At 39.7% G+C, this 17788-nt stretch overlaps 1 long non-coding RNA gene across 1 annotated transcript; it reads left to right on the top strand.

Annotated features, from left to right (window-relative positions):
* The first annotated feature begins 11379 nt into the window (after positions 1-11379).
* On the top strand, positions 11380-17005 carry LOC115280394. The gene is made up of 2 exons (XR_003903754.1): positions 11380-11445; positions 16473-17005. It is a non-coding gene; the product is annotated as an uncharacterized LOC115280394 (long non-coding RNA).
* Positions 17006-17788: the final 783 nt, after the last annotated feature.

The following is a 17788-nucleotide window of genomic DNA, read 5'->3' as shown; positions in this document are numbered from 1 at the left end:
CTATTATTGTTGTTTTTGTATCATAATTATATCTCTCTGGTGTATTAACAAGAGCTATCAGTTTGGATGAGCTAAGAAGGAACCGTGGAATAGAGGGACAGACAATAATGAACAAAAGTGGATGATATGTGGGAAAAAATTTAGTGATACCAAGGAAAGAAATGAAAGAAAATTAAGGATATCTGGGAGTTAGAAGGATAGAGTCAGTCTGGAAAAGGCTGGGGAAAAAAAAAAAATCTCTGATTGCACTTGACCATGATTGCTTTTAAAAGAGTTTAAGTGAAATTTCTTCCTGAAACCCCTCCAGACTCCCACCTTCCTGTCCAGTAAGTTTTTGAATAATTCATCTTTATGTGGAGAGAGGGAATTATAATGGACAAAGCAGTAAGCTTTTGAATCAGAACAGGTGGATTTATACTGACATTGTCATATTATTCTGCAAATATACCGAATGCCAAAACTACTAGTTTTGTCAGCTACACTCATTTTCCCATCTCCTTTTTTGTCCGGTGACCGGATATCTCTTTCCTTTGGCCGGTCACTCCCTTACTCCCTATGGGCCAATATTTTCCTGGATAAGTCCACGAATAGGCACATAGTTCACACTACATACCTTCTGAGCTTCCCCCCTGGAAGTTTCTAAATTAGAGGTGGGGGTATGACTGGAAACTCTGTTTAGGGTCCCTTCTCAAAAATGGTTTGAATCAGAGTCTCAAAAAGAATGAAGTTTTGGCCGGGTTTAGGTTCAGTTCAAGAGATATTTTGAATGCTGATTCAGTAGCTATAAAAATAGTTTTGTTCCAGCTCAAACTGGTTTACTATTTTTGTTAAAAAGTTTTAAGTAATTAAAGGGAGGAAATGAACACTTGGGTTTATTCGGAAGCTTTCAGACAAGGCAGGAGCGCTAAGTGGCTTTTATGTATAGGCTGTCACAACCCTTTGATGGGAACAGAGACATCTAGAAACAGGAGAACACAAATGAGAGCGAGCATACTGTTTCTCAGGATTGCTGTGCTCCCCACGGACTTGAGAAGGAAGTGGAGAAAACCAGCCAAATTAGCTGGCACAGAACGTCAAAGCCATGAGGAATTTTAAAAGGCAGAAAAGACTTTTAATCAAGAGAGGGTACCCTGAGGGAGATCAAAAGCCCATTAGATACAACTATTATGATGGAACTTAGTGCTAAAAGGGCCATTTGGATAATTAAAGCCTCATATATGACTTTTATTGCCTCTACCCTCAGAACCTCCAGAGAACACAAAGCCCCTGCCTGTGTAGATGGAGATAGGAGCAGGAATCCTGGTAGGGAGGCTACCGTATTGACGGCAATGAGGTTTGAAGGATACCAGTGACAGGTTGGCTCCCAATTAGAAGCCAGAGGGTAGAGCTGGCAGTCCGCCCACCATATTCCACCTGAGGAAAGGTGGGTTTTCTGTGGGTTTTGTTTGCTTGTTTGTTTGTGGTTTTTGAGTGTGTTTAGTGGGTTTTGGGGGGTTTTGTTTGTTTTTGTTTTGCTTGCATAGTGTTTAAGACTCTCATGATATAGTGAGGGGAAAACAATCCAGTTCTAGGATTTCTCTTTAAAAAACAGCCCTGGAAGCTCTGGTTCTAAATTCCCTCATAGAAGCAGCTGGTTGATTCTGAGTTAGCATCTGTCTCCTTTAGACAGGTCACCACAAGCCTAGTGCTTGCATTACTGCTTTTTTAAAAAAAGTTTTTTTAATTTACTTATTCCTTTATCTATTTACTATTGAAGTACAAATGACACACACTGTGTGCACTAGTTTCGGGTGTACAGCACAGTGATTTGACAACTCTACACGTTATGCTGTGCTCATCCCAAGCGTAGCTCCCATCTGTGGCCACACAACACTTCACAGCGCTATCAATTATATTCCCTACTCTGTGCCCTTTATTCTGGTGACTTACTTACCCCATAACTGGAAGCCTGTATCTCCCACTCTCCATTATTGCTTATTTAAAACAATGATAGCCTTTATATCCTTGTCTGTATAAAAATAGGAAACTAAACAATTAAAAACTAAACAAAAAAGAACAGAATTTTTCCTACATGTGGTCCATTTCACCTATTTGCATTATCTGCCTAGTCTCTGCTGCATCATTTGAACTGGTCACTCTTGATATAGAGAATGTTTAGCCATGAACTTGTCAAGATTGTATTGAACATACCAATGAATAAAACCTGATTTTATGTTTTCACATGTTTCTGCCAGAAAATGGGTTGTGACCTTCCTTTTTGGTTGATCAATGTGAGATGCTAGTGTGATAGGGAAGAGGAAAACAGGTGTTGGAGTCAGGCAGCCTCGGCTCAAATCCCGGCTCTGCCAGTAATCATGGGTGTGCTGGGGGAAAGTCACAATCTGGCCACAGTTTCCTCACCCTTAAAAATAGGTGTAATAAAATTTATCACATAGAGTGACTCTGAGGAGTGAGTAAGAGCATTACTCAAGGCTCTTAGCACATAATAACTGCTCAATAAATGACATGTTATCAATTAATCATAAATTTTATATTTCAGTTTCAGATTTAACCAAGAATTTATGGCAATAAAATCAGGCAACCTGAACAAAGTTGGGTGGAAATGGGCTACATAGTGTAAAGAATGGAAGAGAAACGAAATCACTCTTTGACAGGCCAATTAATAAAATCAATATAATGAATTAGACAAGGGGTCAGCAAGCTTTTCTGTGAAACATCATAGTAAATCCTATCGGCTTTGCAGTTCATGAGGTCTGCATTACAGCTACCCAACTTTGCCATTGTAGCACGAAAGCAACCATAGACAAAGATATAAATGCATGAACGTGGCTATGTTCCAAAAAAGTTTGCTTATGGACACTGAAATGTGAATTTCAGGTAATTTTCACATGTCATAAAATATTATTATTCTTTTGGGGTTGTTTTCCAACCATTTACAAAAGTAAAATCTGGGGCACCTGGGTGGCTCAGTCGGTTAGGTTCCGACTTCGGCTCAAGTCATGACCTCACAATTCATGGGTTCAAGCCCTGCATCCAGGCTCTGTGCTGACAGCTCAGAGCCTGCAGCCTACTTCAGATTCTATGTCTCCCTCTCTCTCCCTCTCTCTCTGCCCCTTCCCTGCTTGTGCTTTGTCTCTCTCTCTCTCCCTCTCAATAAATAAATAAATACATACATACATAAACAAACAAAATAAAAATAAATAGAAAGGTAAAAACTATTCTTAGTTTTCTGGCAATACAAAGTCAGATTGCAGCCTGAATTTGGCCTGTGGGGCCATCGTTTGCCAAGCCCTGCATTTAGAACAGTAACATATAAAGGCATTATAAAAATATTCTAGCTCACAGAGATAGAATTAAACTTCAATAATTTTATATCCAAATAATCAGAAGCAAATAGAAATTCACGGGAGCAAATTTTGGCAGAGTGTATCCTCTGAGTGTCTGCCTGACCCCAAGTCCATCTGGAAAGACTGGGCCCTTCTGGAAACTGATGTGTTGGACTAACACGGTCTGATGCTAACTGACAACCAAACTACCCTCACTCACCAAGTCCTCCTAAGTTTTATTTGGCTTTTTTCTACAGAGTTGCCTACAGGGAAGGAATGTACTGGTCAGAATGACACAAATATCTGTTTTGTTTGACAGTTATTTCTTATTACAAATGGGTAAATTGTGATTCTGATTTGCTCATCAGACTTTCATAAATTCTTTTTTTCCCCTTAAGCTTGAATCAGCTTTTCCAAATCCAGTTAACTTGGGGATATATATATACATATATATCCGAGAGTGTTTTTATGAGCCTATATGGCTAAGGACCAGGTCCTCAACACTCGCTAATTTATGAAGGTAATTTCCCTTTACGGGCCTCTGTATGTGTCCAGCCTTCCGTAGTGGCCCACATTCATGCTGTACAACATATTCTCCATCAAAACTTCCAACTCTTTTCAGAAGGTTAGTGTGGTGATTCATTGAACTGTTACAAGTAAAGTAATAATGGTACATAGGAAGTGCTCAATTAGTATTCGCTGTTATGTTGATGACTTCAATTATTGACAATTGCTGTCACTTTACCCTTGTATCTTAATTATACCCATTAAAAGACCTCACTCCTTTTTATGTCCCTGATATTAAAATATTATAATTCATTTGATATGGGTTGTTGAGATAGAGGGAATTGCAATAGACTCAGATTTTTTAATTTAAACTATTTGAAATAGCTCATCTTTCCATATGGTATCAAAAGAGCTTTCTACTTAAATCAATGTCACATATAGAAGCAAAGGAAAGAAGGCCTCAAATGCATGAAGCGCTTACTCTTTTCCAGAACCACTAGGCACTGCCACATACATTTAATGTTCTTGAGAGTCCTGAATAATTATTCCCTCTGTACCAACAAGGAAAATGTTTGCTCAAGAAAGTGAAATCATGTCTCCCAGGTCATACAGCCAGGAAGGTTACCTCCAAGATTTGTGTTGGAATCTAACCTTCTCTCTCTTTTTTAAAATTTTTTAATGTTTATTTTTGAGAGACAGAGAATGAGCAGTGGGATAGAGAGAAGGAGACACACAGTCTAAGGCAGGCTCCAGGCTCTGAGCTGTCAGCACAGAGCCCGATGAGGGGCTTGAGCCCACGAACCAAGAGATCATGGCCTGAATTGAAGCCTGATGCTTAACCAATTGAGCCACCCAGGTGCCCCTCTCCTCTCCTTTTTAACAGCTCCATTTTTGCACACATTCTTTGTGTTACAGTTGTCATATAAATTACAACTAGATATGTTCTAAATTTTGCCATACAATGCCATAAATTTTTTCTAAGTTGCCATCTCTTTTTAAAAAATTTAGAAAGAGAAAAGATAACATTTGTGTTTATATTCACATAGCTATCATTTCTGATATGCATCTGGATTTCTGACTACAAGATTTATGGTTGTCTGCTACACAATCACAGACAACTCCATAGGTTCTCACACTCTGAATTTCTCCTCTTTTGTGCCTTGGATAAAGGACTACTCTACTATAGTATACAAGATAGACTGTAGAAAAGGCAAAGACAGAATACTCTGCCCCACAACTTGAAGCCAATAATAACTGCTATATACTCAGGGTTTATGATGTGCCAAGATTCTGCCTCAAGCTTTACATGTGTTTCTCACTTCGCTGTATCACCAATAACAAAAGGTAGCGACTATTATTAGCTCCATTTTACAGATGAGGAATCAGAGTTACTGAAGCAATTTGCTCAATATAAAGAGCTTGCAAGAGTCTGAGCTCAGATTAAAACACAGGTCTATTTGACTCTAGAGCGTATATTTTCACCCAGATGTCTCCTGTTACCTTCTTTTATGTGGTTGTAACTTCAATGTTACATTATCGTGTACTTATTCAGATCAATGAACACGAGTGTCAGCTTACAACATCTTAAATTGCTGTATATTCACAAACATACCGTGATTATCAATTAGAAGGTGACTTCCGATTTTTTTTTCCCTCCGAGCTTTTGGTTTTTAGGATTTTTACATACAGAAATTTTTGGAATATAATTAACTAGTTAATTTTCTCATTATTTTTAGTCCATCAACTCACTTATGCACACATATGCATATATAATTAAGTCAGTATAGAAAATCATGTATTAATTTAGAAAGTTGAGTCGTTTTCACTATTGCGCTTCATAGAATGATTTCACTCAAACTTCATGCATCTTCAACACCAGGCCTGTATCCACATTACAACCACTTTATCAGTCATCTAACACAGTTTTCCAGTACAACTTGTCTTCACTTCCATATGAATTATTTGAGATATAGACCATTTTGAATTTTAGTTTGAGTACAATGGTTCCACTATAAATTTCATCCCAAGTCACAAGAACTCATTTTTAAACCTTAGGAATTTGTCTTTAATTCCTGGTGTGATCTCTTTGACATAACAATGAACTATATTATGTTTATGTACTTAAAACATTTTTGCAACAATATCCATCACTGGCAATTATGAAGGCGAACCCAGGGCTTAATTATTAAACCTCGCCACCCTTGAATACTTTAGTTTGTAGTTCATACAAACAAGGGCATTTTTTATACCCTACAAAATGTCCATAGAAGTCAGGCAGTTAACACTGACATACTACCAGAATCTAAACGTTAGAACCTATTTGTGTTTTGCCAATTGTCCTAATAATTTTTTAATATTTATTTTGAGAAAGAGTGCATGCATGAGCAGGGGAGGGACACAGAGAGAGGGAAAGAGGGAGAATCCCAATCAGGTTCCCTGCTCTCAGCGTAGAGTCCTATACAGGCTTGATCTCATCAACCAGGAGACCGTGACCTGAAAGGAAATCCAAGAGTCGACTGCTTAACTGTCTGAGCCACCGGGCACCCCTGATGTTCTTATAGCAGAAGGAACCAGTCCAGAATCACACATCTCTGTTTTGTCTCCATCAAAATGAAAATGTTCTTTGGCCTTTCCTTGCCTTTTTTTTTTTTTTTTTTTGACATTGACATTGTAAGCCAGTCATTTTGTAGATTCCCTCAATTTAAGTTTGAGTGATGTTGTCTTGTGATTACATTCAAGCTTTATAATGTTGGAAGGATCATCACAGAAGTTATGCTGTGTTCTTCTCAATGCACTGTGAGATGGCAAATCATTTCCACTTATCCTATCACTAATTATGTTCACTTTGGTCCCTGGGTTAAGGTTGTGTCTGCCAGACATCTTCATGGGAATGTTATTCCTTCCCCCTTTTGATATTAAGTATCTCTGAGATCAGATACTTTGAATATATAAATACTTCATTTTCATCAAGCTTTTAATCTATTCACTTATTTATATCTACATGGATTTGTGATTTCCTCTTTTACAACTAATATTAAGTGGAGTTCAACCCTTTATTATTTTTGTTTGTTTTGGTATTCTAATTATTCCTGATTTGGCCAGTGAGAGCTCATTTAGGTTGACTTCTGCATTCTCTTGACGTATCTCCATAATTCTTTGAATATCTCTGTTTTCTAGCCCAAGATGTTCTAGGTTCAAACTGTATTTTCCCTAGCCAGCTGTGCCCACTTAATTCAGAATCCACTTCTCCTATTAATTCTCCCTCCACTGTCTTCTATGCTCCCATTACGATCTGACTCTACCTTTATCACAATCTGCTACTGGGTGGCTTGTTAAAACACAGATTGCTGGACCACCTCCTACTTTCTAATTCAGTAATGGTAACTCCCCAACTGCATTTCAAACAAGTTCCCCGGGATTGATGCTGTTGCCGCTCTGGGAGCACACTCAGAGAACAAGTGTGTAAGAGGCTTACTCATACCCGGGAAGCAAGCGCTTACACTCAGCGTGGTCTCAATGCTGCGACTTGCTGCCAGTATGACTTTGGGCATTCTGGGTTTCCTCATCTGTAACAAATTTGTCTATAACAAGACAAATTCTAAGGTTTAAAAATCAGGAGGATTTGGAGGTTTAAATGAGGTCATTACAAAAATGCCTAGAGTGAATGTTCTGCACAAAGTAGGAACTCAGTTATCATGGGTTCCATACACCAAATGCAGTTCACACTTCTGATGAAGGCAATTCTCTGACTTCTGTCTTTTGAGGTTGTGGCACTTTTGTCCTTGTGGGAATCAACATATGGATTATCTCCTTTATAACCAGGAGATTGACAGGCTGTGCACTCAGTCTGCTTTGAAGGCTGTTGCCTGCTGTTCCATATGCTTGTAAGCTGGTCTTGCTTCTTCAAAAGGCCTTAAATTGCTCCTCTGGGTTTATTTTCCAGTGGTTCCCAATACTAATAATGATAATGATAATAATAATCATTTTCTGATTGGGGTGGAGGGATACAATCTGAAGGGTACTTTACATGTGTTATAGTGTTTAAATCTAACAGTGAGCCTACGGTAAAGGCATTATTATCTCTCATTTCCTAGATGAGAAAATTGAGGTGCAGAGAGGTTAAGTAACTTTCTCAAGTTCCCAAAGCTAGTATCAAACAGCCGTCACATAATCTCTTTGTGTCCCCAAATGAGCCATGCTGTACAAAACCTATGATGACAGCAGCTATGCTCACTAACACTGCAATTCACATACTCCTCCTTTTCCACAGTCAAATTTAGATGGAATGAAAGTAAAAGTTATAACAAAATTTGATTAAATGAATTAAGACAATGCTATATATTTCTCTACAAAGACATAAGAATCTTTTGGGGTGCCTGGGTGGCTCAGTCAGTTAGGCATCTATGGCTCAGGTCATGATCTAGTGGTCTGTGAGTTCAAGCCCTATATCAGGCTCTTTGCTGACAGCTCAGAGCCTGGAGCCTGCTTCAGATTCTATATCTCCCTCTCTCTCTGCCCCTCACCTGCTCATGCTCTGTCTCTCAAAAATGAATAAACATTAAAAAGAGAAAGAAAGAACAGAAGGAAAGGAAAGGAAAGGAAGGAAAAAGAAAAGAAAAAAGAAAAGAGAAGAAAAGGAAAGGAAAGAAAAGAAAAGAAAGGAAGAGAAGAGAAGAGAAGAGAAGAGAAGAGAAGAGAAGAGAAGAGAAGAGAGAAGAAAAGAAATAAGAATCTTTGTTTTCAAAACAGGATGCTTTCTGGATCAGAGGAAATTCCTCAGATAAGCCCAAGCAGGCCATGTCTTCTGGGCCTCTGGCTTTTGAGTATTTTTTTTTCTGTGTCAGAATGCCCTCTTCCCTTGTCCTGTAACCTTTACTGGCAAACTTCTTCACAGTCTTAAAGAACTAAACTCATATGTAGTTATCTTCTTTCCAAACTTTCTCAATCCTACTAAACAGAGGTACTCATCCTTTATCTGTGCTACAATGGTCCCTGTGTTCCATGGGAGTTGAAGCAAAGTTTGATTTATTGCTTTTTCCTGTGCCTGACAATGGTAGACTGTGTAGTGGACATTTGATGGTGTTTCTTTTGGAAAACTACTTGTTCCCCAGAGTCAGTCATATGGGGAAGTATCTACTCTCAGCTCAAGGGATGTCAGAGTGGTTTTTGTTTTGCTTTGTTTTTGTTTTCAAATCAGTGTTTTAAATCAGTGTATTCCATACCTAGGCACCATGTTTGACTCTGGAAAGACAGGTGGTCCAATTAAAGTCAACAAGACATAGAAAGACATTTGCTAGTGGCATCTAGAAGGGATAGAATCTTCCTTGATCTTTTCGGAAATCCAATGAAAAAGATGGGTTCTCCTCTTCAGGATGTTCAACTCTCTTAGGTAACCTCTGGAAACTCTTCTAAATACTTCAAAGTCCACAACTGCCCCGCAGGAGCCACTACTTCCCAATCTTGTCTGCCCTCCTGCGTTTCTTGTGTTTGTGAGCAGCACCCAGATCATCCAGGTGCCCTGGACCCTGCTAGTTCTCATGGGCTCCTCCCTCTTCCTCACCCATAACTACTCCAGCAATTAGTGTTGCCACTTTTTTTCCTCCTGCATATTACTATAATTTCTCACCTTATATTTTGCCAGGACTATTTCAGCTCTTCCTAGTTGATCTCCTTTCATCCAGCCGAACTCTATCCAAACAGATCTCAACACTGCCTCCACATTCAAATCTGACTACAATACGATACAGCTCAGAATATTTCTGTGGGTCCCTATCAGATCCAGGATCAATCTCAGCTTCCTTAAAGTGACATACAATTCTCTTCCTGATCTGACCTCTCCTTACTTCTTCGGCCTCATCAATCCCCACTTCCCCCATGCCCTTATGATTTAGTCAAGCAATATTAAATCCATATCATATTCTTTCTTGCCTCAATGTCTACGCATGCTGAGCCTTCCATTTTTAATGCCTTCCTTCCCCATATCTATTTGGCTGACATGGTCTTTCTTCCAAAACCCAAAATCAAGTTAAGTATTAACTTTTCTTTGAACCCTTCCTTGATGCTGCGGGAAAATGTGGGGTGTCTTCTTGCTTGCCAACTTTTTATTACAACCTTGAGTATTCCTAAGTCTTTCTGCCTATGAAGGTCCCCTTTCCTTTATAGTCAGCACTGCAACCTTCCACCATCTAACATCAAGAACTCCCTGCAGGATGAACCATCATTCATATATCAGCAGCTGGGTCTGCGTATTGTGGATAACTCTTCCACCCTCTTCATGGCTATCATCAGTTGATTTCCTGGGTGTCCCCCCTCCTCTTGTAAAGATGTTAAGAGATGGGGTACAGTCTCATCTCCCATCTCAGCACCTGCTTTCGTTCTCAGAGACCTCAGATCCAATGTGGGTGGCCCAGGTAATCCCCTGACTTCTTACTTCCTTTACCTGCCTATCACAAAAACCTTTCTGTCACTCCACTTTAGCCACGCAATTCTAGGGGCACACCCTGGACCTGTCATCCATACAAACAAAGTCATTTTTGAAATCATAAATGTTTAACCTTGCTTTCTAACCACAATCCCATAGCCTCTGGCTCAGTTTTTCAAATTGTACAATACACAGTCCTCACCACATTCTTAATGTCAGGCTCCAAAGTGCATTTAGCTCAGCAGATGCATAAGAAAAATGTATTGGGATGTGGGAGGAAAACATTAGAACCTTTATTTACCTTTAACTCATCTTTTTGCATAAGTTTTATCATGGACATGACGTACTAGTAGAATAACTCATTAGATTACCTTTATGCGTATAAATAAGAGCATGAACTATGCAGCAACTCTGTGAATGCAAATCCTGTGGCATTTACTAAGAGGGTGGCCTTGAGAAAGTTACCTAACTACTCTGTGCCTAGTCTTCTTATTTGTAAAATTATATGGTAACAGTTTCTACTTCCTGGAGTATCTATGAAAGTTACTCAGGAGAGTTGATATTTGCTAAGCAGTTACCTCAGTATTAGAACATAGTAAGTATATCTATGGGTTAAACAAGCAAATACCCATGCGTGTGTGAAGGATATATACTCAAAATGTTTTCATTTATATAGGACGACCTATTTATAAAGTAGGAAGGCAGTTCCTCTTAGCCATTCTCTTTTTAATAAATTAATTCCTTTTACTGAAGCATAACTTACATGCAATATCAGGTATATATCATAGTGATTTGATATTTTTCTACATTATGAAATGATCCCCATGATAAGTCCAGTTACCATTTGTCACCACGCAGAGTTATTACACTATTATTGACAATATTCACTATGCTGTACCTTATATCCCTGTGACTTGTTTATTTTATAAGTGGCATTTTATTCTTGTCTACTATTAACATCATTGTCTTAACCAAAAAAGTCTTCTATCCTCATTTTCCTTCATATCCAGGTGAGCTATAGATCCGCCATCACACTTCCTTTACAAATCTAAAAATCTGGATGAACTTAAAAAACTGTTGCTGTTGGACTTGTCCGCAAGAAGCCAGTATTACTGGAGAAAAATCACATGGGGCAGGCTGGCACCTCTCCACTTTGATGACTACAAGCTCCAGATGAACTTTCTGCCCTAAGTACGTGCCCTACTCAGTTCTTGCTGATTTGCCTCTTACTTGTTCATCACTGACTATTTCACATCTCTTTCTCTTCAAACTTCTGAACCTCTCTCTCCCTGTCATATTTTCAGCTTGCAAAATTTACTGCTTTTTTCACTAAAAAAATGTAAACTCTTTAGAGGAGATCTTCTACAATGAGCAGGTCTAGACATCTAGCGAGTCTCTTCACAGCTTCTAGGGAGGGAGTCATAGTTCTTCCTTAACTCACACTTGGGGTCTGGAGCCCCTCACCCTGCTACCCTAAAACATCCTTTGCTCCTTCAGTGCCTCCCACTTTTTCCTTATACTGTTAATCTCTCTACTAGACAATACTTTCCAGTATCCAAATAGGCTTTGGTATTTCCCATCTTAGAAACAAAGAAGAAATGAAAGAAGAAAAAAATCCCAGTTTCACAATACCCTTCTGCTATTGACCCTTTATGCTGATGACTTTTATACCCCAAATTCCTAGAGCACTATCTTTCTATCTCCTTCCATTCATTATTCCACCAGCACTATTCTGAATTTTATGTGTTTCTATCAAAACTGGTATTTTCAAGATCACTGGACTCTTCAAATTAAATGCACGTTTTCCTGTTCTCATCATCCTTCATCTCCCAGCAGGGTCCATACGAGAGCCAACTCCTAGGGCTTTAACACCTTTTCTCTCACTCTTTCAGTCATGTTCCTGATTTTCCTCAGACCTCTTTGGTTGGTTCTTCTGCCTTTTTCTCCTGAGGGCTTTAACTTTGCCTAACCTTCAAATTCAGAGAATCTCAGGCCTTTCCAGGTCTCAGCACACCCTCTTCCAGTCTCTCTCCCCATGCAGACTGTAGGAGACTGCATCCATACCCCTGGCTGTAAATACTATCTCTACATTCTTCCCTTCTACATGTACTCTCTTCTTGGAGCTTTATTCTTAGGTATCCACTTATCTACTTGATATTGCTTCTTGGATTTATTATGATCACCACATATTTAAAATGTTTAGAAAGAGACTTCTAATTTTGCTCCACCTAGGGTAAATCACCATCCCCTTTCAAATGACCACTGTTGTAATATCATAATTGTTTTCCCTTTTGCCCCATTTTTACCCAATCTATCTTCAAACATCAGGGAGAATGATCTTCTAAAAGCATAAATTGGTTTAAAACCATTCAGCCTCTCATCACATTTCAAACAAAATTTGCATTTCCTACAATGGCCTGCAAGACCTCTGCATGTTCTGGCCTCTGTCCATCTCTTCAGTCTCGATTTGTGGCATTCTTCCCCTTGGGCACTGATCTCCAAACACGTTGAGAGTTGTTCAGCCCAAAGGTTTCAGTGAGCGCTGCAGTGCCCTCGGCCTGAAATGCTCCTCCTACCTTGCAGCATGGCCCCTCCCTCTCATCCTTCAGACCTTGGTGTACATATCATTCCCTTGGGGATGACTTCTCCTGTCTCTGTAAATCAGTATCCTTCCCCCACCTCTTTATTCCCCATTCCAACTTCCTGTTTGTTTCCTCCTTACAATTTCTGATTAGTTTATTGTTCATTATCTGTCTCCCAGATGGTACATATCGCTGTGCAGTATACTCAGAGCTGAGCACAATGGAGGTCAGTAGGCTTTCACACCACAGACCAAATACTTACTCCAGAGCTTCAGTACTCACTATCTCTGGAAATTCAGCAATATTTCTAACATCTCCATGCCTTAGTTTCCACATCTAGAAAACAAAATAGCAGTATGAAGATTAAGATAATATACCTAAAGCATTTAGAACAATGTTTCGTACAATAAGTTTTATTTAAAAATTTTTATTCTCACAACTTAATGAATAGACAGCATTATGTCAGGAAAAGTTATTAGAGAACTTGAATAACTTTTCTGAAGATGCGTACCTCCTGAGTGTTGGAACCAGAAACTGAAGCCCATTTGCCCCCAAGTCTGGTGCTATTTCCAACAATCCACTGTCCATCATCTAGGGCCAACCCACTGTGCAGAACTACCTAGAATCTTTTAATTTACAGAGTCTTGCTCTCATCCCTGGAGACTAGGATTCTGTAGGTTGACATTAGACCCTGGACCCTGTGGCTTTCAGAAGAGCTTTGGTGAAGCTAAGACAAGGACCATTACCCTGTCCTTACTCTGCTCTGTGGCCCCATGGTTTTCCCCTTGGCACCGCAGTGATGTGTGAGCCCACTCAGTGGCACAGAGGAAGGCGGGAAAGAGGCCGCCATGGTGAGTTTGGCTCCCTTGGCAGGTTTCTGACATTCACAGCCCCACGTGAACTGTCACATGGCCTGAATGTGGCTGAAACAGAGCTTAGTGGCTACATCACAACAAACCCATCACCAGGGTCTGGAGAGTACCACAGTATTGCCATTATTGCTAAAGGCAGCAATTTGAATTTTCCTCTTAAATGTGGAGGTAAATCCAAAATCAACTTTCAGGAAGACTCGGAAGAAATAGCTTTCTTTAAATTGAGTAAAAAAACAAAGTGACAAACAAATGAATTTCCAATGAATTCTCCATGTGAATTTGTTAAACATCCAGGAAATGGATTGCACCGGGAAAGGTTAGCTGTGATCTGGGAGAGGCAGGTAACCAAAAACCATAGGTAAATGTTTACATAAATCTCCCTTTTCAACAAAACAGAAGACCAGATGTTACCACAAACTGCTCCCCATGTGAAAAATTCTTCTACAGAGTTCTTGCCAGGAAAAATAATTAACATTTTCTTGAAAACACGGGCAGTTTTTAGTGCTAGCAATTTGGTACCTCAGTTCCTTTCAGTTATCATGTAGAGTTATCACTTCTCTCAAGCAAAATCATAAAAGGCTTGGCCATGTTTCAGTAGGCACTTGAAATGTTCAAAGAACATTGGGATTATGTTTCCTAGTGAACGTTTTGGCTTTTGTCTTTGTTTCATGACTTAAATTATGCTCAGGGGAAAAAACAAACAAACAAAGTTGTTATCCTTAACCATATGTAAATTCAGAGACCATTCAGGGTGGATCAATGAAAACTTGTCCTGGACACACAAAGTTTCCATGTAACTAGTTATTAAAATCCTGTGGGGAAGGGTCAGGCCAGACATAAGAGGAGGAAGAATTATCTGGCAAGGATTTAGAATCAGTCTCTGGGATGGAAAAAGGAAAGAATGTTCAGATGTACTTTTGTGCCCAGTAGGGAATATAAGCCCATTGAAAGGACCGGGGGCTGATGTGAGTAGCATTCCCAGGTGCAATGTGTCCAGGTAGGCTAGGATGTACCGCAGTAACAAACAAAACCCAAATCTCGGTGGCTTTGAGAAAAAACACTAGTGGAGGCTACAACCTGGACATGTGCAGTCAGGTGTGAGTTCTCCAAGGGGAAACTCAAGGAAATGATGTAAGAAGGCAGCAGCTGTGAAATTGATTATAGCAATGAGGTTCTAGTACTCTGATACTAATGAAGGCTGACATTGATTGTGGGCTCATTGTCCTAAATGTTTTCATTTATTGACTCAACATGTACCTATTGAGTGATGATAGTGTGCTGGATCTGGAGACACAGCAGAGAATAAGCCAAAGAGCCTGGTTTTGTGGACTTGACATTCTGGCAGCCTTATGTATATCCTTTAATCCTTGGGGCCATCCTCTTGAAGGTGGGCAGTACTATCATCCCCATTTTATCAACTGGAAAACAGAGGCATGCAGAAGTCTCACATAGCCAGTAAGTGGTAAAACTAAGCTTTGAACTCTGGCAGCCTGACTCCAGAACACATGCTTTCTTTTTTTTATTTTTTTAATATAGTTTATTGTCAAGTTGGTTTCCATATAACACCCAGGGTTCATCCCAATAAGTGCCCTCCTCAATGCCCATCACCCATTTTCCCCTCTCTCCCACACCACCATCCACCCTCAGTTTGTTCTCAGTATTTAAGAATCTCTTATGGTTTGCCTCCCTTCCTCTCCTTAACTATTTTTCCCCTTCCCTTTCCCCATGGTCCTCTGTTAAGTTTCTTCTGATCCACATGAGTGAAAACATGTGGTATCTGTCTTTCTCTGCCTGACTTATTTCACTCAGCATAATACCCTCGAATTCCATTCATGTTGCTACAAATGGCCAGATTTCATTCCTTCTCCTTGCCATGTAGTATTCCATTGTATATATAAACTATATCTTCTTGATCCATTCATCAGTTGATGAAAATTTAGGCTTTTTCCATGATTTGGCAATTATTGAAAGCAGAACACATGCTTTCAACCACCAGGCTATGTTCAGTCTGAGGACGGTCAGTCTTTGCTATTCCCAAAATCTGGAAGAGGGGCTAAAGAAAGTAGGATGTGTATTACCATGAAGTCAGATGCGAAGAGCCACATGTGAAGCTAAGTGCCAAATCATCCTGGGTGGAAAAACAATGGCAGCCTCAAGGCATCACAGAGATGAGAATGCTAGTTCTTAAGATAGTGAATTCAAGAGTCTGCTCATTTCAGAAGGATATGAATTAGGAAAAATTGGTTCACACCCCTAACCTCATGATAGGGCAGTGCAAGATATCGGTACCCAGATGGCACAGCCAGAATACCAATGCCTGTGACCTTGGGCAAATCACTTGTCCATTTCAATCTTAGCTTCCTTGTCTGTAAAATGAGCATGTAAATAGTATTTTCCACATAAATTTATTGTAAGATTAAAAGTAATAAATGCATTTAAGTGGAGTTCTGGAACATGGAATGTCCCCAATAAATGATTATCCATAGGTGTCAAATGGGCCTAATGTTCTTTAATAATAATAATAATGATGATAATAATAGTTCATGGGACCCTAGCAACCACTCATTGAGGAAATTCAGAAGAGTGCAGATTATTTACAACAGGAGTGTTCAGAAGATCATGCCCACACAGACTGCCCAGGCACCTTCTCTGCTGCCCAGGTCCTCATCCCACATTTCTCTCCAAGCCTGCTCTCTCAGGCTTCTGGCATTCACTTCTGCTCTCATCACATTTTGTCTAATTAACATCAAATTCGAATCCACAGTCACTCCAGAGAAGATCTTCCACCAGGATTAACATCTTCATCCCTGGTGGTGTGCAAGCTGGGAGATGTTCACCGAGCCTGGGAAAGTCCCGCCAGCCCGAGATGCAATCAAGGAGGCACAGAGCCTATACACAAGTGACTGAGCTACTATGACTAAGAGAAGTTTCCTTCAAAGGCTATTGGTTCCCTGAAGGAAACATATCAAGCACTAGCAAAGAAAGAATTTAGGACATTTTGCTCTCAAGGGGCTCAATTATTTCTAAATATATTTCAAATAAATGAGACTTTCTTAAACCATTTATCACCATGGCAACTAAGCTGGCAGAGTTGGTGGGAGTTTTAGCTTCTATCAACTGTGAAATATGCTTGTTGCTTGCAAGTCTTTAGGGGGAAAAAAGTGTTCTGTTGAAAAAGTCCAGCAACAAATTCATGAAGACTCATAGGAAATTAATGAATAAAGGGATGACAAGAGCATTTGCAAAGATGTACAATCTTCCTCTGAGAGTTAAATAATAAAAGTCCACTGGACAGGATCTCATTCTGCCCCCAATTTGGTTATCTCACAGGTAAAATAATTCTCTTAAAATGCAATTCTTTTCTCCAATCCTATGTTCCAGCATGTGTGGTGTCTGGAAGGTTGTGGCCTGGAGAACAAGACACAGGTTCTAGTCTCACTTCCGATGTTAGTTACCACTGTGCATTGGGTTAAGACTTTCAACGTCAAATCTATTTCCTTTTCTACACAATGGAAGGATGTGGGATTCTATTACTCACTTTGAATTAAGCGAGGTAAACACTAACTTTTAAAACTTTAAAAACTTCTTTATGGCCTTCAAACATTTTTTGTTTGTATAGCTATAACCTATTTTTTAGTTTCTAGGACATGAAGCAGGTGGTCAGGCTCATTAAAGCTGTGTATGTGAAGACCTGACTCTCTGTTTGCTCATACAGTCTCAAGCAACCGAAGGGGAGGGAAGTCTGAACTCTTCAAGGTGTTTTTGAAGGGTAGAGGCAGATATTTATATTTCTTGAGCAACTTTGTATTGACGGGCACTTTTACATATTATCTCCTTTCAACCTTACAAGCTTGCATGTTAGGGATTATAATTCCCATTTTAGAGCCAAAGAAAGAAAACATCTAATCTACTGTCTCACATCAGCAAGTGGTGAGGTTGGGGCTTTAAGTCACATCTGCAGGTTATCAGGGACAGCATTCACCGGGCTGCCTCTCCTTTGAAACCATCTGGTTCAAAGACACAAGGTAGTGATAAAAGGCTTGGTCAGGGAGTGGAGACTTGAGCTTAAGTCCAGCACAG

This window comes from Suricata suricatta, chromosome 2 (assembly GCF_006229205.1).
Source record: "Suricata suricatta isolate VVHF042 chromosome 2, meerkat_22Aug2017_6uvM2_HiC, whole genome shotgun sequence".
In the NCBI taxonomy this organism is placed as follows: domain Eukaryota; kingdom Metazoa; phylum Chordata; class Mammalia; order Carnivora; family Herpestidae; genus Suricata; species Suricata suricatta.
This window is presented reverse-complemented; position numbering and strand designations above follow the sequence as displayed.